The 27,584-nt window shown below is 41.4% G+C and overlaps 1 protein-coding gene across 2 annotated transcripts in view; it reads left to right on the top strand.

The window, feature by feature from the left end:
• The window catches only part of CDK14 (cyclin dependent kinase 14), a 600,313-nt gene extending 573,935 nt beyond the window's left edge, over window positions 1-26,378 (top strand). The window contains exons 15-16 of one of the 2 annotated variants that reach the window (XR_006211062.1): window positions 14,003-14,133; window positions 26,107-26,378. The gene's annotated coding sequence lies outside the window, so the exon portion shown is untranslated. Of the gene's footprint in view, window positions 1-823; window positions 944-14,002; window positions 14,134-26,106 lie in introns of those variants that run through there. The other variant, XM_042966088.1, reaches the window with a different exon arrangement.
• Window positions 26,379-27,584: the final 1,206 nt, after the last annotated feature.

The following is a 27,584-nucleotide window of genomic DNA, read 5'->3' on the forward strand; positions in this document are numbered from 1 at the left end:
GTGACCTTGAGCTTCTAAATGGAGATGATGAGTTGGTTCTGGAATTCAGTGGAGCTGGAATCCCTGGGCTGTGTGACATGATCCTGGGAGTGTTCCTTTTCATCCTTCCTGGCAAGACATTTCTTTCCCATCCTAGGACTCCATGACAATGTTTAAGGACCAAAGAGAAATGTGAAGAGGAACAGAGGGAACATTCCTTCTTTCTTCTTGAACTGTTCACACGGAAGTAGTTACCGAGCTTAAGCAGGCACCATTGGAAACACACAGTCATAGGCAGTATGTTGGGAAGAGACTGGCAATTCAGGTCATACTGGCCAATTTTCATTCTGCTGAAAGTAGGTCTGATAATAGGCAACCAAGGAATTATATACAGCTGGATTTTTTTAAAGCATGTATGTGATCCATTTTTCTATTTCATGTTCATAAAAATGAACATGAGGATATGTCCTTTTAATGGTCTGTATGATACTACAGGCACTTAATTAAGACCAGTGTCACTACTAATGATTTGGGGAAGGAAATTTGCTGAATTTCTTTTTCTCTAAATAATCCAAGAAGAAGTTAGACCATTTACATTCATGGAGTTAAGTTATTTTAAGGGAAAAAGTGTAGTCAGAACATTTGTTTATCATATTGTAAGAGCTGTTTTGGTGAAGGAGAGTACTCTGCCTCCGAAATGTGTGCTCAGGGTAGCTGTGGAGAAAACGGATAGGCTCACTTTGGCCTGGCCAATTTTGATGTCTCATGTAATTTAGAAAAAATGAATGATGTAAGTTTTTTTTTTTTTTTTACATATAGCAATTTTCTCTTTTCCTCCTTCCAGGATTAAGTTGTCATCATTCTGGGAAGAAAAAAAAAACATTAATGAAGTGGCCAATAATACGAAGGGAATCACGGATCACTTTCCTTCCCCTCCCTGTGGTGGATTTCACTTACAAGAAAATTGAAGCTGGCAAGACCCTGTTTTCTCTGCAATTTATTTAAAACCTTGCACGCATTTGGATACCTTGTGATTTCCAAGAACTATGTGAAGATTAAGCTTTGCTTACTGATACATGGCATGTATTCTTTTCAGTCTTTTGTGTTTGATTTTGTTTGATTTCCCTCTGCAGCGCAGCGTCTCTGTAAAGGTTTTTATGCTTTCACCAGCCATGTCTTAAATACATTAAGACAACACATTTGGTGTTCACACTTCTTCAGTAATGTCTGTACTTGAAAGCCACATAGTGGCATAAAACAATGTGTGTTTTCTTTGAGAGCAGTGCACATTTTGCAACCACTAGGAAGGAAATTTTTAGCTACAGCAAACCCATGTTCTCAGACCGACTTGACAACTTGGTCCCTGGCTGTGGGGCCCCACTTGTTGCTTACCTTTTGAGGACATTTGCAAATGTGGTTTTCTCTTGGAAATAACTGCACGTGTATATAGGATATCGGAATCTGCTTAGCATTTTAAGCCACATAGCATGACTGTTTTCCAAGTAGGTTGGAAGTAAAGAAACTAATATCAAGCGTTCAGAACAAAGACAGGGATAAATTGCTTACTTTTCAACCTCTGGAAATGGAGGTAACCTTTTACATGTTTTCTGGGTCTTGTCAACATCTTATATTTTCCATCCACTCTGTTATGCTTCAGGAGTGTTTTCTAAATGGAAGAGAAAAGAGAGGAACAGAATGCTTAAAACCTGGGTGCAAATGAATTGTCTCTGCTGGATGAGCCCTGAAAGCCATCTTGGCTAGTTAACAGTTAAAAAAGCAAATTACAAAGTTATCCAGCGTTAAAAATTTGCTCACTTACACCAAAGCACCTTTAAATTACATTTTTTAAAACATTCCAAGCTGATTGGAAGACACCATTGGGGACCTTAACTTTAAACAGTCTCCTGGAAAAACTGTTTGAACACAGGTTGCAGAACCCATGTGGGAGTCTTGCTTTCAAGATGGCAAGGGAAAAAGAAAGGCCCAGCTTCCCTTGTTAAGATGATGAGGGACCTTGAAGGATGAAGGCATGTATGTGACAAGGAGGGAAAAGTGGACTGGGCACACGTTGTGCTTTGATGCAGAGGGAGACATGCCTGATGTAGGCCTTCTCCCAGTGGGGCCAGCCTCACTGCATAACCCCAAATAATACTGAGGCCAAGTGGGCAGTTAGGAAGCTTCATATAAAGCATGAAACCTAGCCCCTCAGAACACCAGTTCCTATGGAAATACTTCCATGTATGTCGTTCTACATTTTTCTATTGGTCAGAAAGAAGGAGAGACTGAGAATTTGAAATGTGTCGCACTTTTTTAGGATCGAGACTAGGAATTATGAGCCAGTTTGACAAAGGCATCTTCTGAGAGTCATGTGAGGGGAAAGGTTCTCGACAGTCAAAGCCAGCATTCCTAAGAAATTGGACCCAGAACTTCTAAGCGTTAAAAGGGTACCTTCCCTGGAGTGGGACGTAACATGCCAAGGTCACAATCCAGCCTATTCAGAAGTGGCATTCATTGAAAACTTATAGGTGCAAAGCAAGGAATTGTTTGCTAATTAATTTTAAAGAGAGCAAAAGTTACCCAAGACTAGAATGTTTACTGGTTCCTACCTAGAAATCTTTCCCATTCTTCTTTCGGACATTCCAACCCATTGGAAGTCTTTGGCTGTATTTTAACATGTGCTGAAATTAGGATTCCTTAAGATAAATATGGGGAGAAAATTTTACATGCAATCAAGAATGGCCTTGTCTGTGGTTTGTTTTGAATTATTTATTTGGGGGAGAGGCATAACTTTTGTATTTTACTAACTTTAAATCAAGAGCAGCTGATGATTAAATCTTGCTATTTAATAAGCTTTCTAATTGGAACATTTGAAAATATTTAATATTAAAAAAGACTTCAATTAGGAATGTTAGCATCATTCAGAGATATATAAGCAGCTTCTCTCTGGAATTGAAGCATAATACTCAGTATTGGGAGGTATCTGTTTTTTACAGAGATGTATGTCTCAGAAGGTCTCATTTAGGAGGTTTGTAGTTCCCCGTCCTTGTTATCAGTACAGGAAATCCAAAGTTTGCTTTGTCTCTCTCCCCTGTCCTCTCCTATTGGCAATCCATCCTCCCTCCTCCTCTCCCCTGCCTTCTCCCACTGAGGGCAGCCATGAAAATCATTACAGAACATGTTCATTAGCAGATTTATTATTCTATTGAGAAAGCAATGGAATGTTTTGTGAGATTATTTTTATATGAAGGATTAGCTTGAATTCGTACAGCTGGAATAGTAGGAACACATTAGCATGGTGACGGTATGAATGCAACATCAATGCACACATAGTATCTGAAAGAAAAATTGGGACTTCATTTCCTTAAAGGAACAGTTTGGTTGACTTAAAAATGCAAGACACATAGGACATGCAAAAATGTTTTGCAGTGCTCAAAGAAAAAACAAGGGGCATAAGACAAGGGTGGCTGTCCATCCACTGATATAAGGGTGAGAAGTTATTTCTACCTCCCAAGAGTGATAAGAAAAGTTTCCAGGGTAGCCTCCAGGTTTGCAGAGAGAGCAAAGCCTCTTGGTATCCTCTCCTCAGTGTGTACATGACAGCCAGTGTAATTAATACCCTAGCTTGTGTGTCTATTTGAGAGACTCATCTGTGAATAATACTGGTTTTGTAATCTTTGTTACATAAGAGGATGTTTAGGCTGTACATACTGGGGTAGATTATTGCCTACCCCCCCCCCATCCATAGGAATATGCTGCATAATTGCACATAACTTTTATCTCTCTTATTGGCTTATAGGCAGAGGAAACCATATATGTTACTGCCTTGCAAATTTCTCATACACCAAAAACAACCAAAAAATGTCTCAAGTAAAATAACCAATCTCCTATTTTCATTCGCCTTCCCACAGCAGCATATTTTAGAGGCACATACAAAATTGACATTCTCTAGTTGGAAGTGGACTTTTTTAATTTTTCTTTTATCTTTTTTTTTTTTGTATGATACACTGAGATGTGTCCTTTCTAGCAGGAGGTCGGTACCTAAGAAATGTGTTAGCATCATTCAGAAAACTATTATACTCCAAAATGAAACATAGTAAGGAGAATGGAATAATGTTGCATATTTGTTACCAAGTGTAATTTGTCTGTATTATGAAAGATGTAATGGTTTGTCAGCTGTCACTGTTGTTTTCTTGTAACATGATATGGAATAAAGTATAGCAGAATCTCTGTACATTTTCTTGCTACATGTTCTTGGTGGGTGCCAAATAACACCACAGTACTGTGTCAAAGAAACATTGTCTTACAAACTCCTAGACACAGTCATTCTGAGAATGAAATGAGAGAAGAAATCCATAAGGCTCTTGGATGTGGGAAGGAGTGAGTTACCTGGAATGTTCTAGGAGTGTGTTAAACCCTACCCGCCCCCCCCTGCTTTTTTTTAAGATTTTTATTTTTTAAGTAATTTTTACACCCAATGTGGGGCTCCCACCTGCAACCCTGAGGTCAAGAGTTGCATGCTCCACCCACTGAACCAGCCAGGCACCCCAAACCCTCCCTTTTTTTGACATGCTATGTCAAACTTCGGTAAAAGGGTGGAGGCTATGTAAAATAAGTCTGTGAGTTCCATGATCTTTGCAATACCACAGCTCCTGAATGACATCCACCACACGTTTTGTGTATCTGGTTTTGCTTAATGACCATCCTATTTATCTTTGATTGCCTCTTTCTCAATTATTTTGTACATATTCTAAGATGAGGTGAGTAGGCTACCCTCCTCCGAATACAAATGAAAGCCATAACATGCCCACATTCTACCAAAGCATCTTTCCCTGGGCTGAGCACACTTCCCTGAACACCATCCAGTGGGTGCCTGCACCTGAATGGGCAGGGCTTTAGGGCCTCCACTTTGATTGACAATGCCACCTCAGGAAGCCAGTCACATTGATGTCATCACCTCCTCCTCCTTGTCGGATCTGTCAGCTTCAAAACCACAGACAAACCCCTACTGGTTTCATAAACTGCTAACAGTGTTTGTGCCAGGTACGGTCATCAATTTATAGATATGGTATTTGGTGATTTTAAAATGTTTACCCTTCAAGACAAAAACCGAGGTTCAAGTTTTATATTAGGATGCCTCAGGGCCCCTGGCTTTCTCCCGGAAAGAGACCCTCACTCACCAGCAGCAGCCGCTTCAGGTTTTCCTTCTCTTGCTCCTCTCCTACCACTTCTGTGATTTCAGTTTGTAAGCCCTTCACAAGCTTAACATTCTCACAAAACCAAAAAGTAAGTGTCCTCAGCTGATGCATGTTCCATTCCAGAAAAGCTCATGGGGCCACCACATCTTCAGCCCCCCCTGCCCCTGCTGTTTCCCCTGAAGCAGCAAGTCACTGATGTCAAGGACATGTGCATTTGCACATGGTCCTGGCACCACCAGTGGATTCTGAGACAAGAGATTGTGTGAAGGCAGACTTCATGGTAGCCAAGGCAGAGATAATAGGTGAATTTCTCCCTTAAATGGGAGCCATGTAAATCACTCTGGAAGCTGATTAGAATTACAGAAGCGTCAAAAGAATAACTTGTTTCTGGAAGTTGTTTCAAGGCAGTAAAATGTATGCCACCGTCCTGCTTCCAACAGTGACGGGAGCACACATGCCCACTGTTGAGGTCATTGCCACAAGCCTCAGCAGTGGGCTCACGTTTTAGAGCTTCACCGTGTGATTTAGTCCTATGAGCTCTTAATAAAAGAAAGAAGGAGGAAGAGGGCTAGTATCTACAAGAGGCCAAAGGAATGGCTTTGAGAAATATTTTTAACTTTTTAAATGTGGCAGTCGAGATGACAGTCTTCTCTCAGCTCCATAATTGCCCAACGTTCTCTTCTTTTTCTGCAGAGCTATTCTAGCCCTGCCAGGTTGGAGGATGTGATGTGTGCTGGCTGAGGCAAGCAGTTTCGAGTCAGGAGGGCGGCACTCCTAGAGTTGCCGTTGGCCCCCAGAGTAAAGAGAAACCAGAGGGGAAGGTGTTGGAGCAACCCTTTGCCACTAGGTTAACACGTACAGTTGCTGAATAATGGTGGGCATTGTAAATCTCCGCAATGAGAACCCCACAGCGGCCCAGCAGCCTGCTGCTACCAGTGGGTGGTGGCGTTATGGGCATTAGCTTTGAGAAGCTTATACAGCAGAGGGGGCTAGGATAAAGGACACAAATCAGGGGAAAACTGACAAGATTAAAAAAAAATCCAAGGCCTCGTATTTACTGTTCATCCCCCATGCTCTCGGTGTACTATATTGTCTGCGTCGAGTCCTGCTGAGAGAGAGCCAGGCACAATAATAGCTCGGAGCAGCCTTGCAGCCCCAGAGCCAGCCTCTGCCAATGGTTCTGAGTGTGCTGGTGGAGAATGGGATTCTGATAGAGTTGTCTTTTTTCTCCTTCCCTGCGAGACCACCAATAATTATGGAGGGCACGCTGCAAAGATGGGGTAAAGGTTCCCTACTGGAGTGTATCCTGAGAAGTGACCCAGCAGGGGCCTCTGCAAAGGTGTGTGCCACCACACTCCAAGGTGGGCCTGCCTGACAGAGGCACACAGTCCTGGGCTAACCCAGGGATGTGTGTTTGAGCTACAGCCTAAGGATTTCGAGAAGTAGAAATGAAACTTAACTTTATATGTCATAGCACAGTGCAAAACAATGACCCTTCTCCCTCGCTCCACCTTCAGCCTAATCAGATAACTGGGGAACTTGTGTCCTCAAAGAAAGGCTGTAGTCCGCTCTGGTCCTTGGGGAAACCAGGCACAATTCTCGCAACCTTATTCTGCGTTACATTTGGGGAACTCAGATCCTCACGCACCCATTCTCTGAGCCCAGTGGCTCACAGCCTGGCTCTCATTAGAATCATGGGGATGTCTCAAAAACACCTGAACCCCAGACCAATTTATCCTAAAAATATTGAGAATGGGGCCCTGGCATTGGTCTGTTTGGGAAACCCAACAGGTGACTCTGTTGAGCAGAGCCATGTAAGGACGACTGCACTCTTCTTTCCTCCTGTCTGTGGCTACTCTTAGGGTAGAGTAGGCAGACATTTACTCCAAGAACCACACAGTAAATATATTCAGCTTTCCAGGCCCTACAGTCTCTGTCACAACTTCTTGGTCTGCTGTCATAGCATGAAAGCAGCCGTGCACAATACACACATATGAATGAGTTTGGCTGTGTGCCAAACAATTCATGGGCACTGAAGTTTGAATTGCATATGATTTTCACAAATCATGAAACATTTTTCTTTTGATTTTTAAACACTATTTGTAAATGCAAAACCCATTTTTAGCTCACAGCGTCTATAAAAACATACAGTGGGCAAGAATTTGCCTGGGGTCTCTAGCTTGCTTACCTTGACTTAAAATATAGCCATGGGGGGAAAAATGTATATATATATAGCCGTGGTAACAGGGAGGTAACAGGGAACCCATTCCTGGCATTTGCTGGGCCCAGGATAGAGTCAAAATGGAGGCCCACATACCTTATCTCTAAATCTTTAAAAATATAAATCCAACTAACAAATTGTCAAATATATTCTATTCTCTTACCCTGACAAATGTGTGTTCATACTAACCTAGAAAGTCAGGGTTGCACTTAAGAATTCCTTGAAGTTCTTCACCAAACCGTGTCAGCATGAGGACAACCTGGCCTAAGCCTTCTCTGTGCTTTACACTTCCCACTCCTATCGCTCTAGGAGTGTGTATCCAGAGGGAGGGGCTACACATGCACGTGTATGGACACCCCCTAGCCAGCCCCACATCCGTATTCTGCCCTACCTTGGCAAGCAGTTCTTCCTTGGCCAGGCCTTGGGGATCAGGTGCTAATCCTCAGGGAAGGAGGTTTGGGAGAAGACCTCCATATACGGAGAGAATTCCAGAGTCCCAGATGTCTGGAGTGCATGGAGTAGGAGTGGGGGAGGTAAGTTCCTGTTGGGCATTGTACCGTGAAGTCCTCATTCTCGGGTGGGGGGTGGGAGTACTATGCCTGCAGAACATCAGAGCCAGACCCTTTAAAGATGGGAACCAGAACAGGGGGGGAAAAAAAAAAAGAACAGAAGCCCCTCTTGCCTGCGTTTAAGGGTAATGCTGATGGTGATAAGAGCCTGAGAATTAGTTCCAGGGTTTTCAAGTCTTTTGTGCATTTATTTCATTGACCCACTCTACTCCAAACCCATAGAAGTGGGCCTCATAATGTGAAGCAGAACCATTGTGACAAAAGGGCAGAAACTTGTTTTAGCCTATCTCTTGGAATTAAAGGATCTGGCCTCCTGTCAGTCATGTACTGGAAACAGCTGGTACCAGTTCACAAAAACCGACTGTTTTATATGTAGGAATTTTTTGAGTCAGTACTTAAATCACTGATAACCTGAAATCAGATGGGAGTATATACACTACAGAAATGGGCAAACTCTACAAATCAGGTCTTTTTTTTTTTTTTTATATGTTTTCCCCTTTCTCTGCAGGCTCACTTCCCACGTCTCCACGCACACATCCTCCATCTGTACCGTGCTCACCTTCCCAGTGATCCCTGGACGTTCCAGACCTTCTCATGGCCCTGTTCTTCTGCACACACTGTTCCCTCTGATGAGAATGCCTTTTCCTGTTTTTCTAGCAGCCAAATACCTATTAATCCTTTTAAGACCCTGTTCAAAAAGTCCCTTGAAAAACATTCCAGTACTCCTCTCAAAACAATTCCCCCTTCTTCCAAGTCCCCACATCACATTGAAAATAGTAACAATACAAGTCTTTTTTCAATCTCTTTGCCTTCAAGACTGACAATGGTGACCAAGGCCCAGTGCTTAACAATTTTTTTAATAAATCAGTTTTTAAAGGATAATACAGATAAAACAAGAGTGGAATGGAATATTGTTTACCTTCCTAAGAAAGTTTTTAGAATCCTGCAAACCACATGAACATACTGCGTGTATACTATGTGTGACTCTACACGAATCTGGCTCTGTGGAAGAAATAGAAGCCAAAGAGGAAAGATTTCAGGTTGTCTTCAGGAGCTCACAGAGGCAGGGGTTCCTACACCTGGGGAACTTTCTAAACATTCCTACTGAATCATAGTCTCCAAGGTGACAGTCTAGGTGTGTGTACTTTTTAAATCTCCTCAGGGGCACCTGGGTGGCTCAGTTGGTAGAGCATCTGACTCTTGATTTTGGCTCAGGTTGTGATCCTAGGGTGGTGGGCTCTGTGCTCACTGAGCATGGAGATTGCTTGGATTCTCTCTCTTCCTCTGCCCTTCTCCCTACTTGTGCTCTTTCTCTCCTCTCTCTAAAATTAAAAAAAAAAAATTGTTTTAACTTGGGGTACCTGGGTGGCTCAGTCAGTTAAGCATCCAACTTCAGCTCAGGTCATGATCCTACAGTTCATGAGTTTGAGCCCCACATCAGGCTCCACACTGTCAGCATGGAGCCCACTTCAGATCCTCTCTCTCCTCTCTCTGCCCCTCCCACGCTCACGTGCTCACTCTCTCTCTCTCTCTGTCTGAAAATTAAATAAATATTTTTAAAAATTAAAAAAAAATTAAAAAGGCACCTGGATGGCTCAGTTAGTTAGGCATCCATCTCTTGATTTCCGCGTAGGTCATGATCTCACAATCATGAGATCCAGTCCCATGTTGGGCTCAGCACAGCATACAGAGCCTGCTTGGGATTCTCTTTCTCTCTCCCTCTCCCTGCCCTTCTCTTATCGCTCTCCCCCCACCCCCTTTCTCTCTCCCTCAAATAAATAAATAAACTGTAAAAACAAATTAAAATCTCCTCAAGTGATTCCAATGTTCAGCCATGACAGTGAACCGCTCTGGAGGAAAGTTTAGGTGCGTAACACTCTATCTGGTCTGTTTGCCTCTGACTTCTCCTCCGCCCTCTCCACCTGAAGATTCTATTCAAATTGCAAATCATTTGAAAGACACTCAATTTGAGGGGAGCCTATTGGCAAGTTATTTCCTATATCTTCACAAAGCTAAAACTGAAATTCCCATGTCTTTCCCATGTTTTGTAAAGTAGTGACAGCATACTGAATCCATGTACCTCTCACATGGACACCAGAGTTACAACATGTGTTCTGATCTGCTTGTCTTACTGATTGCAGAGGAGAGCCACACCCTGGGGGAGGGGGCTATATTACCCTTCAGTCTCTGCACCAATTGTCTGCCATGCGTACCAGAGAATTCACAGTAGGCTGAAGAAAGTAATATTTTTCTTTCTGCTGTTGGTCATTAACATCCAGGTGAGGTTGTATGCTTTCAGTTTTTACCAACATTAAAAACCAAACATGGTACTCTATAAATGTCATTTAAGGATCCCCATTACTGTTCATCCCATGTCACTTCATGACCAAATTTATTTATAAGTTTATTATCAGAATCATGCTATTTTTGTTAATCTCATTCTGTGAGCCAGTAAACAGACCCCAAGAGTACAGGTGCATCTTGACTAAAATGTTTCTGCCTTTGCATGGAAGTCATTGGCTGGTGACTGAGGTCCTATCATTAGTGGCTCGGTTGGGTACAGGGTTCAGCTGGAAAACCTGGAGGAGAGCCTTGTTCCATACTGAGGAGTAGACAGGCAGCTGTTTGCACATGGTGAAAATGGAACTTGGATGTGTGGTGCCCCACCTTCCCCGCAATGCAGAAAGAATGTGGGATGTGCTGAGAAGGGGCCTCCATGTGCTGTCTTGTTGATATCAGGGTGGCATTAAGGGGAACTCCCAGGGTAAACTAGAATACTCAAAAGAGATTAGCCAAGCCAGGGCACCAGATTCTTAAGGACTAACCTTGAAGCTTCATATCAGGTGAAGTTAAGGCATAGTATCAAACGGAAGTAGAAAACCAGAGAGTAGGAGAGAAAAAGTGAGGACCAAGTAATATGGACAAAGCCCGGAGATGCTGGCCAACACTTACTACTGAGTCTGCACAGACTCCTATGATAGAGTCTTACTGAAGAACTCCAGGGGTTCCCATTCAGAGAGAATGAAATGTGACTGGTACCCTCCTTGTTCCAGTTGTCTATTGCTGTATAGCAAATCGCCCTAAAATTCTGTGTCTTCAAATGACAGCCATTTATCATCTCTCACAATTTCTATGGCAGGAGTTCAGGAGCAGTTTGGCTGAGTGGTTCTGACTTGTGATTTCTCATGAGTCTGCAGTCAGATGGTGGCTTAGCTGGAATCATCTTTAAAGTCTCATCACTCACATATCTGATGCCAGAGCTAGGAGGTGAAACAGCTAGAACAGAGCATCACTAACTTAATGTGGTTTCTCCACAAGGTCTCTTAAGCATGGGGCTCAGGTTAGCTGGACATTTTATATGGTGGCTCAGGGCTCCAAACAATATGCACCAAGACAAGTAGGTGGAAACCCAATTGCTTTTTGTGACCTAGTATTCTATTTGTTGAAGCGAGTCAGTAAGGCCAGCCTATATTTGCAGGGAGGAGAATTAGATTCCACCATCCAATGGAAAAAATGGCAAAAAATTGTGGACACGTTTTAAAATTATAACAATCTGCCCTCTAGCCAAAAGTTATTTATATTGATCCCACATGTAAATACTCTCAACCCCTCCTGAGACCCCTAAATTTCTCATCCGGAAGGCATCCATCCCAGATTCAAGGTCTGGTCACCCATCATCCAAATCACGTTCAGGTGCTGCTCTGTAGGTGCAGATCTTCAGTTACAACCTCCTGACTCCTGTTCTTGATCTGAACATCTGTGGACTAAAGTGAAAAGGTATTGCTCCCCCACCCAGCATACTTTGGTAAGAGGCATGGATTAACCACTATAGACATTCAGAAATCTGTGTCAATCAGGTAATCAGGCTATAGCAATTCTGAAATCCAGCGAGGGAGAAAGAATGGATGTGTGCACTCAGGAGAGGCAGAGAGAGAGAGGGAGAGAAAGAATCCCAAGCAAGGCCCCTTGCTGTCAACTCAGAGCCTGACACAGACTCCATCTCATGAACCTCGAGATCATGATCTGAGCCAAAAATCAAGAGTCAGACCTTGAGCCACCCAGGTGCCCCAACCAAGTTCCTTGATTACAGCTGAGTGTTGTTCCTCCCTCTGAATTATTCTTGATGTTCTAGAAAATGTACCCCATCTTTATAGCTGAGCAGTTTTCTCAGCCTGCTTCTTTCCCAGAGAATTTTAGGAACCCAAAAGCCTCTTTTCATTGTATACTACCTCTTGTCCCTTTTAGCCTGAGCTAGCAATGTTTTCATTAGCACAAGTCTTTTTAAAACGTTTTTTCCCCTTGGGGCGCCTGGGTGGCTCAGCTGGTTGAGCCGCCCACCTGGGCTCAGGTCATGGTCTCCCAGCTCGGGAGTTCGAACCCCGCATCAGGCTCTGTGCTGACAGCTCGGAGCCTGGAGCCTACTTCAGATTCTGTGTCTCCCTCTCTCTCTGCCCCTAACCCACTCTCATTCTGTCTCTGTCTCTCTCTCTCTCTCTCTCTAAAAAAAAAAAAAAAAAAAAAAAAATTTCCCCTCAATCTTGTTGAGATTCACTTCATTAGACAAAAAAACACATCTACAAATCTCACTGAGATAAGCTTTTTTCTACCTTAGACTCCCTCTAAGGCTACCGTGGAACTGTGTCCTTAAGATTTTTAGAAACATTTCTGTTAATGGAGACATCTAAAAGGCATGCCCTTTTAGAGGGACTTTTTGCTATTTGAAAGAATAGTACTGCTTTCAATCTGTGTGAGGTCTAAGCAAAGGGTTCTAAAGTCACAGTGCTACCTTCATCGTTAGGTGGTAATTACATATTTTAATTTTAGCCTCATCTGCCATCTGGAGAGGATGGAACTGAGAAATAGTCTTATTTTTTGAACTCCTACAGTCTTGGCTCTTTTACTTAACACTGTTTTTGTTTTTTAGTGTTTTGCTTTTTTTTTTTTTTTTTTTGTACTTCATCTCTCTCCTCTCATAGAAGGATCAGAAGGCACCTTCAATACTGTGTCTGGAAACCTTACTGGGTCATGAATCCATTAGGTACATTTTCTATTTTCCATGTTACCACTGGTGTAAACTGCCTACACCTGAGGACCAGAGTCTTCTCTCCTCCAGCTGCCAATACTTTCCTCACTTTCCTTCAGTCCTTCACCCACAGCCTCTCCAAAGCTCCTCTAATCTCCACCCTCCAGCCCCCACCCAGGTCCCAAACCAGTGCCACATGTTTTAACTTCCACTACGGCAATGCCTTGCTTCTAAGTACCAAGACATTTCCACTAATCTATTGTTGTGAAACAAATCACCTTCAGAATTAGTCACCGAAAAATAGCATTCACCTGTTTTCTCTTTCATCGTTTGTGGATCCAGCATTCTGGGTCTGTTTGGATGGTTCTGACTCAAGATCTCAGATATTACTGGATTTGGGGCCAACTCAAAGGCTGCTTTGCTCACATATCTGGCCCATGGACTGGGAATACTTGCGTGGCCGGGACTGAGCCTACTGGGTCTCTATGGTCCCTCTCTGCAATTTCTCTGGCATGGTGGTATCCATGCTCCAAGTCTCTTGGAGAGACAGCCAGGCAGACACTGTATCACTTTTGACGAATGACCTTAAAAGCCACATAGAATCACTCCTGCTACCTACTCTTAATTAGAAGGCCAGCCCAATATTTAAAGAAAGGAGAATTAGATGCCATCTCTTTAGGAGAGATGTTTCAAATCATTTCCAGACTTGTGTTAAAACCACCACACCTCTGGGGTTAAACAACATACAGGCACTGTCTTAGTGTGTATTTGCTTGCTGATCAGGATGAGTTTGGTAGACTGGGAGAAAATCCAAGACTGTGATTTTCCTGGAATTCTGGGAGTTAGGTCTCTGTTTTTAAAATTATCTGCAGCTGAATGCTGTCCCCCATCAGCACTTGGGAAACCTTGGCCCTACCCTATTGCTTTTGAATCTGGAGGTGATAACTGCCTGGAGCCCCACTTGCCTCACAGGAAACCATGTGTTATACAGAGTTTTGTTGTCATCCCTTTTTAGCTTCCTGCTTCCAAAAGCCAAGCAGCCACTGTCCCAGAGGAAAAAGAACCCTCCTCAAGTAGCCAACAAGCAGCACTCTCTCCATCTCTAGCCTCTAAGACTCGCTAATGCTTGGATTTGACTTAGCCTGAGTAAGTAGCTTTTTCATACTAATTTTTTAAAACCCTGTTGTGCCAAAGGATTAAATAAGCAATTGTCTAGCTTTAAATGCCTCATGGGGGACTAAAATAACACCTTTCAGGACAGAAAATCTAGTTTTTGAACCCACTTCATTTAAGGCAACAAAATCTTTTTTCTAAGGTTTTGGCTGTGTGGAATGCAAGTTTTGTAGCCCTAGCTAAGATAGTGTACAATCAATTTTCAAAGCAGAGAGAAATTCTAGGAGTGCAGAGATTTTTCTTTACAGGGTGACAAATGAAAGTATATATATGGGTTGGGGGGGTGCAAAGGAGTTATGTTCAAGCTTCAGAGATGACTGGAGTCTTTTCTATATTTAGACTGTCTTGCAATTCATTAAAATGGATTGCTTGTTCTTTTCCTTCTGAAACCATTCTCCCTCTGCCCCCTACTCTCCCCAGGCTTTATTTATTTATTTTTAAAAATAACTGAGTCACATGTGAACCATTCCTAAAGCTTAAGACTTATTTTTAACAACTTTCTCAAACACAAATCCCATTGTTCACATCCTTAGGGACAGTGAGTTACTCCAGAGGAAAAAACGTAGAGATTTTGTATACATTTTTTATTCAGTGAATAATTTATATTAAAATAAATTGTGCAGAAAATGTGAAAGATCTTTGAGTAATCCAAAGATTACTGTACTGGGAACCAAAGAAGAAATGATTGAAATCCACAAAGCTTTGGAGGGAGCTGTGAGGGGAATTTTCATTCAAAGTTTTTTTAATGGTGTCCTTGTTATTGTTTTGAATGCTAAGATTCTGTCATTCACGGAACTGCCTCCACGCCACATTGTTCACTTCCTTTTCCCCACTGTTACCAGCGTTGCTGGGAATTTGAAAAGTTTTGATAGAGACTCAGCTAAGGTAAACCTCACAGGTCACTGATTTGGTGTAGATCAGATGAATGGGGGAAAAAGTCAGCAAGCGGGGCAGAAGAAAAAAGATAGAGAAAGAGAAGCAGCAGGCTACAATGACAAAATATTATATCAAATCAAATCAACTTCTAGCTCTTAGTCTCTTAACTTTAATTACATCTTTCCTTCTTGGATATCAACAACATTGCTGCCAAAACCCTACAGCTATGGGGGACATAAACATTTAAATCTACCAGAGACAGATGGCAACATCAATCTTCATTGTTGCTCTTTTAGAGGATTCGAATCGCTGCAGCCATCTGCGGTAAATGGGACATTAGAGGTGACTATTTCCCACAAGGGTGCTTTTTTAGATTTACCTTCAGGAAGTAAAGAAGCTTCATTGTTTTAGGGGGAATTTTGTTGGCTAAAATCATGGGAATTATAGCAGCAATAGAAAGCTAATGCTGGGATAAAAGTTACCAATTAGCAACCCTATAACTAACTTTCTGCTCAGCCTCCAAGAATGGCAGATGAGGTTGACAGCCAGTCACCTCTATCCAAAAAGTTTGTTCATGACCAGACAGAGTAGCCAGGCTAACAGACTGCCTTAATTTTAAACAGGGAAAGCCCAATGGTCAAGCTCTACTTTTGAACAGAGAATCTCAAAGAACATATTTGAATGTATGATCATGCACTTAACCAGAATATGGCCTTTTGCTGAATTGTCTTAATGTTTTAATGTCTCGTTTTATCTGTTTATGACAAACTTGGTCAAGTTTGATTGACCTTTGCCAAGTACATTATAACATACTTTTTTAAAGATATATGTAGAAGTCAGCCTGTTCTATATAAAAATACTTTCTGTGGTTGATTTTTAAAATCTAAATCTGCATATCCTCTATAAATTATTAATAGCTTTCACTATAGTGGACATATTGGGAGGGTGGGTTACAGAGCTATGTCATAATGCTGAACAGGCTCCATAATATTTTCCTTGGTATCTGGGATGTTTACATCTGTTTGAATGCCAATGGGGAGCAAAATTGGCCCATGTCTGTCATAAGAGATAGAACAGAGGAAATCTGAGGCAGCAAATTCAAGAATCATACTGCAGAGACCCCTGGGTGGCCTAGTCAGCTGAGCATCCAACTCTCGATTTTAACTGAGGTCACCATCTCACAGTTCATAGGATCGAGTCCCGCATCAGGCTCTGCACTGACAGCTTGGAGCCTGCTTAGGATTCTCTCTCTCCCTCTCCCTTGCTTGCTCTCTCTCTCAACATAAATAAGTAAACATTAAAAAAAATCATACTGCAAACATTAAGAGCCAGAATAGAAGTTCTTGACTCTATTCAAGGAGACATGTGGAACTGAGAAACAGATCTGGATTTAGAAGAGTTGGAGTTCCATAATCTTTGATCAAAACCTCTTCCTCCATGAACATAAATGTTAAAAAAAAACAACTTCTAACAGCCAGGGAACCAAACTGAAACACATCTAAAGGGTTTCAAGGAGGGAACCTAGCACAAAGAGATACCTGGTATATATATAGATTCTTTGTGTAGAAAGATAGTTGAGGCTTTCTAGAGATTTAAGCAAAATAAATCAGAACATCTGTGTTTCACAGGGTATCTAGAGAAACTGATAATTCTCGGGGTTTACTGTAAATTTCATTGGCCTTGAGCATCAGTGTTTCCAGTGTCCCTGTGAGACTCAAGCTCTCAATTTACACCCAAAACAGCTTCAAGCGCTCTTCCTGCTGCCCATTCATTCCCTTCCAAATCCTCCTCCATGATGTAGTTGAGGGAATCTTTGGAAGCCCTCTTCTGCTGCACACTCTCCATTGGTTTCTCCTGCATTCTGTGTCCAGTCCATGCCAGGCATCAGGGCCCTTTCTGGTGGGACCCATTTCCTCTCCTCTTGTTCCTCTGCCCAGTATCTTTTGCTCTTACCTGAAGCACTGACCTGTTCTCACATCTAGGCTTTTCCTGTGTATTCTAGAGCATTGTACTAGACTATTTTAATACCCCCATTTCATTATGATTCTCCTTGCTGCATGACTCCAAGCTCTGCTTGCTCTCTGCATGAGCACAGGGTCTGGCCCACGGTGGGCCCAAAACAAACATGTTGAGTTAGGGAGTATGTAAGTGCCCATGCTGCTCCCTTCCTTCCACGTAAAATGATGGTTAATCCCTAGCCATTCTGCAAAGCTGCCCCAGGAAGCCATCCCTGACCTGTCTCTGCTCTGCTTCTCCAGCACCCCATTTATAACCTGTCATTTACTTTATTTCATCTACTTATATTAGGTTATAAGTATTTATATATTACTTATCTACTTATACATTTGCTATTTCTGTGGCCCAAAGGAGCAAATGTCAACAATATCCTATGGCTCAACCCACTAGAAAAGCAGGAACACATGGTGATTATACATCAGACAGACCTCGGTAGAAAGTTGGCTCTGTCACTTTGCTTGCTGCCTCTCCTTGTCAAGCTTCTCAGCTTCTCTATGCCTCAGTTTCCTCGTGTGTAAAATGGAGATAATAATAACAACTACATCAGAACGGTGGTATGAGGATTAAATGAGGCGATGCACGTTAACATGCCAAACACAGGGTTTGGCTCATATAAGAAATGTTAGCTACAGTTAGTCAATAGATAAGTGTTTACTGAAAGCCCACTAGGTGCCAGGGATAGTGCTAGTTGCTGGAGGTGCAAAGATGGATAAGCTAAAAGCAGGCTTGCCTTTGTGGAGCTCACAGCCATTAGAAGTAGGATAATGAGTCTGACCAGTGCTACAACTGGGGAAGTACTGAGTACTCAAGGCATTGTTTCCCAAGTCTGCTGCTAGGGTGGGATCATCTATTTATAGATCTAGTTTCCCAACTTAACTGCCAGAAGTTTTGAATGTCTTTTTCCCTGGTGTTTAGTGGATACCATAGCCCAGTAACTAGTATACAGTGGATACTCAATAAATGTGTGTTGAATAAATCAATGAATGACTCAATTAATCAAAAAAAAAAATGAACTATAGGTACAGCTCTAAGGACCTATGAGAGAAGCTTCTTGGGTCAGCCAAGCAGCCAGGAGTTCTCTCTTACAAAATTGAAGTTGTCCAGTGTTTTGCTACAGAGGTTTATAATCCAGAATCTGTTTTTGGTGGAAATGGCAAAGAAGTGTTGCTCAGCTAGATCCTGGATTTTTGACTAGTTATTGTTTCTTTTTAAACAATTTTTCACAAGATTATAGCACCAAAAAAGAAGAAAGCCTTTTGAACATAACTGTTTATGTAAAGTATAATCATATAAACAAACAAAGAGAAAAATGAGAGGTTTTTTTTCTACTTCATTCATTCATTCACTCATTCATTCATTTCACAAGCATTCTGTGTGCAGGGCACATGGTACATAGCATACATTTGGAAAAGAAATAACCACCCCCAGCCACAGTGTTTAAAAACCTTCTGCTTCAAGGTCTTGTTTCTATTACCTTCTAACTGATTTCATTATATAAACATATATTTTTTAAAGAAATATTTGTCAGGGCACCTGGGTGACTCAGTTGGTTGAACATCTGACTCTTGATTTTGGCTCAGGTCATGGCATGAAGCCTGCTTGAGGTTCTCTCTCTCCCTCTGTTCCACCCCTGCTCGTATGTTCTCTCGAAAGAAAGAGAAAGAAAGAAAGAAAGAAAGAAAGAAAGAAAGAAAGAAAGAAAGAAAGAAAGAAAGAAAGATATTTGCCAAGAGCCAACTCTGTACTAGGCTCTATGATGGGCATGAGGACTCAGTGATGAGCAAAAGCTGCCTCAGCCTTGGCTTCCATGAAATGTGGAGTCTAATGGGAAGGACAGCCAGTATCAAACAGCCACATAAATAGGTGGTCCTACTGCAGTTAGCACAGTAGAGCAAAAAGAGAGTAGAATGAGATGAAACAACAGGGGGCTGAGCTGGGGAATGAGGAAAAGCTTCCCGGAGGAAGTGACTTTAGAATTGAGATCTGAACTTTCAGAGTATACAGGAGCTGGAAAGCTGCAGAAGCCAGTGTCAGGAGGGGAGTGGGCTGGGGCCACAGAAACAGAGAAGAGTTGGACAGGGGCCAGGGAAATTCAGGTCATATGATGAATTTTTAAGAATGTTAAGGAAAGTTGTCAACTGCTCAGATTTACATTTTTCACTGTTTTCCATCAATTAGATTGTGGGTTCTTTGAATTATGAGGCTGTGTCATAGTCATTTTCACATCTCTGACCACATCCAACAGAGGGCTTTGAATGCAGATATGCTCAATTAATGCTAATTGGGTATGGGAAAGGATGCCAGTGACATGACCTTATAGTGGGATATTAATGATGATCTAATTCAGTGGATACTTGTATCTCCAAACAAGAGATGTCCATAGAATTCCCCAAATGTTTCCCCTAGACCATGGAGACAAAAGGTGAAGGGGCATGGCATTGTTTTTCACTTAAGAAGTGTTTCGAGTTTATATTATTTTTCTACGAGAGAAGGAGTTCTCAGCTATCCTCTTCCCTGGATTCTCATTAGAAGAGTTGCTAGTTGGCCACAATCTCAAATGCAAGACTCACTGAGCATCATTTTGATGATCGGGGCTCAGTGAAGGTAAGGAGTATATTCTCTCTCTAGTATCTTCTACCTCAGTCTGATAAGCAATGCAGGGTTCCATGTTCCCTGGCTTCACTCCTTCATATTCTTAAGACGTTTGCCACCCACAGGTCAGTCAGCAGGATTATGGGTGTCCTTTTGGCACTGGGACTTCCATGGGACTGACTTTTCTTACAGTTGGGGAGTGATGCTCAGCAACCATGGCAAATGCTCCCATATTCTGCTAGAGAAAATTGGAGGTCATTAACAATACATTTACCACCTCCATCTTTGGATACTTAAGGAAAAGCATTTTGGAATGGGGATAACAGATAGAGCTAAATTTCAGGGACCCTTTTCACACAATGATGATTTTTTTCAAAATGGAACCAGATCTCAAGGATCTTTGTCCCCTTTTCTTCCAAGTATGTGGATACTATGTGAATATGATTATATAAATGCAGAGGGAAGACGTGCTCCTGATCACTCTTTAAAGCATTTGATGCTGGCAATGATCTCATTTTTAAAGCCACTAGAAAGCACAGATGATGGCTAAATTACCAACATATTCTTAAACAGTTTCCACATTTATCTGTTTGGCTGTTTTCATCCCTTCTTCTCCCTTGTGCCATTCTGTGATATCGCCTCAGCCTCGGAGATTCAGAGCAGCCGTCTGCTGAACACATGAATACTAAAGAATTGGTTTCCCTAGTAACAATAACCATGAAGCAGCTCTCAGAACTTCCTGCCTCTCTGTCTGTCTGACTTTCTGTTTGTTTCCTGTCGGTCATATGGAAAAGGACACCCAAGCCAGGACTGCCCATAAAAGATGGACATAAATTTTGTGACCCATAAGCAGAAGGGAGGCTCATCTCTGCTGAGGTTACATTCCTTTTCAACCCGCCGCCCTATTCTGTGAGGTTAAGGCTAAGCCAGAACACCTGCAAAGGTTCATGACCATTTCAGAATCTTTTTCTTTCTTCAAGTCAAAATTTGGAACAGCAAAGCCATAGTGCAGGATACGTAACTGAAATGACTCTTTCTCTGTGGGTCACCAATATGGAACTTTCCAAAAAGGAAGACATCCTTTCTTTCCACAATATTTCTAATTATAAAAAGAAAATGTTAACTGAGCAGAGAAGGTGTTGCTGATTTTCCAGGATTTCCTTTTTCAGTGTCTGTTGTGACAAAATTGCCCTGCTTCCTGCCCACCCCCACGCCACCTCTAGTCAGGATGAACCTATAGGGCCTCTGCCGCAAAAGGAGCAGAGAGAGATGGGCCTCAGGAAGCTTTGGGCTCCCCATCCTACCACTGGGTTCTGAGATTGTTGTCCAGACACTTGATGGATTCTGCCATCTTTATCTTGTGGGCAAATACTAGGATGCCTGACCCTCTGTGACTCCATCTCCTGACTGGCCTGCATTCCTGGCTGTGGCTACAGAAGCCCCCTCTGCAACGCAAAGCATATGCCTGCCCCTTCCTGCCTCAGCTGCCTTCTCAGGGCTGTGTCCACTCAATGTACAAACACAAACAGAACACTGCTTACTGCTAGGCATGATGCCAGACACTGGGTCCAGGAATGACCAGAAAGACACAGTCTCTGCCCCCATGAGGTTCACAGTCTGAAACAATAATTTGGATGCAGGACAATATTTAGAGTCCGCTACAATAGGAGCGATACCCAGGGTAATGAGGAACACTGAAGAGAAGCCTATGAAATTGAAGGCAGAACAATGAAAAGTTCCTGAAAAGATTAAGCCTAACCTAAGTCTTAAATTAAAAAAATAGTAGGAATAGGTAAATATGTTGAACAGCTATTACAGATTAGGAACTTAACATGTGTTATACATTCATTATTTAATTCCCACAACTGCTGTGAAGCAGATTCTATTACCATCCCCACTTCACAAACTGAGGCTCATGTGTCAAAATTTCTCACAGTCGTAGAGTTTGGAAGCAGCAGACCCCACAGTCAGACCCAGAGCTGTGTGGCAGCTAAGTCCAGAATCTTAAGCACAGGCTGAATGGAGGGAAGAATCCCAAGTGGTCCAGTGTGATAGGCACCCAAGTGTTTACTTTTGCCAGAACATAAGTGTGGGGTAAAACATGGAGAGAGGCAGGCACAGCCAGCTTATGGGGAGACCTTGCTGATGAGTGTGGCCATGGTCCTCAAAGTGAAGGCAAGCTGCTTGATTTGCATCTTGGAAAAACCATTCTGGCAATAGCAAGAAGGATGGCTTTGCAGGCATAGATTTGGGGACAGGGAAATATTAGTCAATCAGCAGTCCTGGTAAGAAGGGATATTGGCCAGAATTTGGGCATCGGTGATAGGAACAGAAAGGAAGGGATCTCCCACTGCTTTTCCCATGAAGCTTCATGCCCCAGGTGCCTCCTTCCCACATTGCACCTACAGCTCAGCCTCCAGGCCTCCTTTTGATGTCATATCTGCAAATCTGTCTGGCGTTACCTTGCCCTCCCACACCCTACACTAAATTTCATTTTGTTTTCAACTCCCAGAGCCTAGTGTAGCAGTAGGCACTTAGCAAAAGAATATTGAATGGCACAATGAATGAATTGGAATAGTTTCTGACTTCTCACCTATTTAACAAACCCATGGCCCAACCATTGCAGTCCTGTCACTGCCCTCGTTCGAAGGTAATACATGAAGCTGGACAGATATTCTGACTAAGCAAGAAATATGAGTCATATGGTTGTCACAGTGAAGATGCTCATTGATTGATACATAGAATCATCTCCTCGGTCTTGGATTTGACACTAAGAATACTAAGTGACAAATGCCAAACAGTATATACCTCAGACAACTTAGCTAGAAGAGAAAGGTAGGACTCAAGAGGTTTATTCTGTGTAATTTCATATTTATTTATAGATAGGCAGAGATAGGCACTATCTTCATACTTTTCCCAATAAAAAATTGGGCCAAAGTCTGGTGGGATGGTGACAGGTGAAATTGGGCACACACACAAAGAAATTACTGAGACATTCCCATGTTGAGGACTTGCTATGTAGCATTTTGAAGGCAACAAAATCCATAGCCAATAATCTGAATAGCCTATCTCATGTGGTGGTCTTAATTTATCCTTGGTCTACGAGAAGTAAAAAATTTTTAAAGTAAACATAACATGCACATGGTTATTTATAGCAGCTTTACTCATAAATCCCAGAACTTGGAAGCAACCAAGATGTCTTTCAGTAGGTAAATGGATAAATAAACTGTGGCACACCCAGACTGGAATATTCTTTAGCACTAAAATGAAATGAGCTATCAAGCCCTGAAAAAATATGGAGGAACTTTAAATGTATATTACTAGGTAAAATAATTCAACCTGAGAAGTCTACATAGTATATGATTCCAACTATACAACATTCTGGAAAAGACAAAACAATGGAGACAGTAAAAAGATCAGGCGTTGCCAGACAGGTGAAGAGGATGAATAGGCAGCTCGCAGAGGATTTTTAGGGCAGCGAAAATATGCTGTATGATATTATAATGATGGATCTCTGTCACTATGTATTTGTCTAACACACAGAGTGACCTATAATGTAAATTGGAATTTGAGTGCTTATAGTGTATCAGTGCAGGTTCATCCTTGTTTAAAAATGTACCACTCAGATGAGTGATGTTGATAACAGGAAACTACGCATGTGTGGGGCAAGAGGTATATGGAAAATCTCTGAACTAAACCTAAAACTTCTAAAAAAATATGAAGTCTTAATTTAAAAAAAAGACAAGAAAACACAAAATGAGAACAAACAACTGTGGAATAACCTTAATGACATCAACTCCAATGGACTGAAATGCACATAATATTCTATGGCCCAGCATTTTAGCGAATAATTCAAGTCTTCCTACTTTTTGTACATGTTCCCCAAAAAGAATTCTGACAAACTGTACACCCCATGCACATTTTTAAATTTTTTTTAAATATATGAAATTTATTGTCACATTGGTTTCCATACAACACCCAGTGCTCATCCCAAAAGATGCCCTCTTCAATACCCATCACCACCCCCATGCACATTTTAGATTGCTTTAGAAGAGCAGGACTGAGATGGACAAAGGATTCAGGGGTCCAACCTGTGTGGAACCATGCCTACTTTTGTGTGACAAAGTGTATTCCTGTTAAAGAAATGAGAATCTGCAAATAAATGCAAGGGGCGAATTTATGTAGTTTTCATATGCTGGGGCAAGGAAGAGCCTGTGGCCTCTGATCCCTGGCCAAAGGCAACAAATAAGCAACGGCAACTCAAAGAGACGCAGGAAAATACAACTAGTTCTTCAAAAACATGCCAGAGCAATTACCATATTTTAGCATATGGTTCCACACTGAATTATTTCACAGTTATAATTAGGTTGTTAATGCAGCGCAGAATTGGAAGATACACTAATTTGGTGTACACTTTATCTAATCTGCTGGAAATGCAGCATTTAGAGGGCCTGGCTTTTCACAAGCGATTAAAAAGGACTTCTTCAACTTAACTTTAATATCACATTCTTTGTGTGTGTGTGTGTTTGTGTGCGTGTGTGTATGTGTATGTATGTGTGTGAGAGAGAGTTTCTATCCCAGTTATAGGCCAACACATTGGCCTCTGATTTGTTTCCACTATTCATCATGTAAGATTTTCTTGCTTGCTTGCTTTTTTTTTTTTTTCCTTTTTTGCCTTTGGTGAATTAAAACTGAATTTTCTTCTTCTCCAGGACACTTCTCTGTTCCAGTCATAGTAAATACCAATTTCATTTCCATCCTATTATTTTTCTAATTAAGCATTTGTCATGCAAAAGGAGATCTGAGGTGCCTGGGCTTTCCATTATGTAAAATATTCAGTTATGATAATAGCTTTGGGATGGCATCTGGAAGGTGTTATGGAAAGAAAAAAAATCAGGGAAGAAATAAAATAAACTGTATTTTACCTTGGACTTTTGCCTGTTTATTCTCTCCCTGGTCTGCCACAATTGCTAATATTGACAATGTCCCATCAATTGTGAAGGATGTACACATAATTAGCATCCTTTAATAAGGAGAATTCTATTACATTTCTATCTAAAATTCATTTTAAGTTTAAAAATAAAACGATGCATCTCATTTTTCTCTTCTATTCACATTTAGCAAAGCCTATAACTTCTATAGTTGATGAAATGTGCTTCTGAGCTCAAATTGTTTCAGAACAAAGTAGGAAAATGCCAGAAGGACAACTTGGTATTTCTTGGAAATTCTTTCTTCCTTCTTATGACAAATCCCAACGGGCTAGGCTCTGTCGAAGAAGAATTTATTTTCTAAACGCTTTGAACACAATGCTTTCCATTTTCTGTGGCAAGATACTTTTTCCAAACAAACATTAACAATCACACCATATATCTATATTTATATCCATACATATACTATATATCCATACATATATATTCTATATATGTGTAAATATGTATATGTATATCAATGTGCATGATATTATGTATATTCTACAGATATACTTGATATTATCTACTGATTTATAAAATCTTAGACTTTAATTTTCAATTTCCATAGTTTACACAGAATATGCTGTGAAACTGGATTTTATAAAGGTAGAACCACTTTTCAGTTTCTCAACATGCAGACTGAGAACTTTCTGGTTTTGGAAGGAACCTGGTATATTTTCTGAAATTGCCACCTCCTGAGACACATTGTGTATGACGTGTGTGTGCGTGTGTGTGTGTGCGTGTGTGTGTGTGTGTGTATCTACACTGCCTAAGAGTGTTAGTAGTTGAATCTCACTGTGAATAGCCACATGTTCAGTATTTTCAAAGCTGCTGTTATGGTGCCCCCTCCCACATCCCCTTTATTAGACTGCTGAATCCCTCCCCCCCCCCACCCCCACTCCTCTGACTGTTGGCTTCTAAAGACTTACATAAGACCCCACATGGGGAAAAGTTGTCGTGGACTAATATAAGAGGAGCCACCTCACCCTGGAAGTTGGTAGGGGGAGGCCACAGCTAATGGCTGATTGATAAGTGTACCAAAGGCTGACACCCTGAGCCCAGGAGGGAGCAATTCTGTGGTGTGGTTAATGCTCCAGGGTACCCTCCAACCATGGCCCAGGCCAGAGTAGCCTCTCCCTGAGCCCATGCCCTTCACCTTCTTCGTCCTGCCTCACTCCTTCCCTTGGTAAGGTTTTCCTGCTCAAGAAATTGCCTGCACTCAAATCCCTGTCTCAGGCTCTGTTTCTAGGACACCTCTTTCAATTTTAGACATTCAATTTTCTAACCAATAAGATGTAGATAATAATTCCTGCCTAGTCTCTTTCTCAAAGTCGTGGTGGAAGTAGTAAATTATGTGGAAGAATTTTGTAAACAGCCTTAGCATTTAAGAATATTTTGCAGGCAACATGATGTATTATGTATTTTAATATTTCACCTTAGGTTCTATGAAAACATGGTTGATTTCTACCGATTTGTGTTTTTTACATTTTAGGCTAATGTCCACCTTGCTTATTCTATCATTCCCTGGAGAGGGCGGATTTGTAACACTTGATGACTTGTCTGCAGCGCTTTCCACACCTGGGCTCTCCAAGGTGAATGAGAGAAAGAGATGTGATTCCAGCTAAGGACTGTGTCAGTCTGGAGGGTACATGGGCCTTACCAAAGGCCAACTAACCAGGAACCCAGGATGTGGTTTTGGGAGATCCTCACATGGTTTTAAGCTAAGCCAGACACCAGATTTTTATGTGAAATTCCCAGGTTCTTAAATGCTAACAATACATTTTTTTAAAACATAACACCCTACTATTCAAGTAAAAGTCAGCTAGCAGTGTGTAACCTGTGGCCAGATTTAAGCTCCTGAAATAACAGGCCAGGTGATCCCCTCTGAGCTCTCAGTTCCCAGCACTGTGTCCAGCAAATGGTAGATGAAAGGCCCTGGATAAATAGAACCACCATTAGCAATGCTGGTTTCCAAGGAGTTAAATGAATGACCGCTGGTTTTAGTAAACAGTTCTCCACTTTGTAAAAACTAGTTAGCATATGATTCTTTTCCCTAAACAGTATTACAACATATGCAGATTTTTATTCACTTGCCAGCTTGCTCTTGCACAACTTTTCAAGGACACTTAGTCCGTTTCCTGATCTATTAAACAAAAATAATTATGCCTGACCTGAAAATAAGCAACAGCATGAAAAGGGGCTTTACAAACAGGGGCGATCAATCCAGATGTAAGAAATCACTGTTCTCTAAATTCTGCCCTGGGATCTAAATCCCATACTCAGAAATTTGAAACCAAGGAACAGAGGCTCTCTTATCTTTCTTCTAAGATGGTATTTCCTTAACTGTAGTTGCAATTTTTGCTATAAAAACTACATTATTTTCTGTTACTACTAATTGCCTAATTTTTAAGACAAATATATTTTTCCTAACTACCAACTACCAATAATCTTTTTCAACTACCCACTTTACCTTTGTCCTAAGCAATAATATCTATGAATGCACAGGTTTCATGTCCTAATATTTGGCTTTATACACATACACACACATATATACACATATGTAGGTATATGTATACTTTGTGTGTATATATATGTACACATCTATGTGTGTGTGTGTGTGCATATAATATGCATCTATTTCCCATCTAAAATCGCCTTGCTTATCACCAATTGTATGTGTCTTTCATTTTAGAATATTCTGCCCCCCTGGATTAGTAGAATTTCATAGGAAGATTTTCTGCTTCTCTCAGTCTATTAATTTACTCATTGAGCATTTGTCACCTAATGTCTATCTCATGTAAACCTGGAATAGTCAGGAGAAGATTAACATTATTGGTTCCACAAAATTTTAAGCTACTCTAAAAAGCTTTGTGAGCCCATGTGGGTAATGAATTTCAGGTAGGAAACTCACGCTCCAAATCTCCTCGCTCCAGATTCCTATGGACTTGATAATGATCAGGAATCACAGAG

Source organism: Panthera tigris, chromosome A2, assembly GCF_018350195.1.
Source record: "Panthera tigris isolate Pti1 chromosome A2, P.tigris_Pti1_mat1.1, whole genome shotgun sequence".
Taxonomy (NCBI): domain Eukaryota; kingdom Metazoa; phylum Chordata; class Mammalia; order Carnivora; family Felidae; genus Panthera; species Panthera tigris.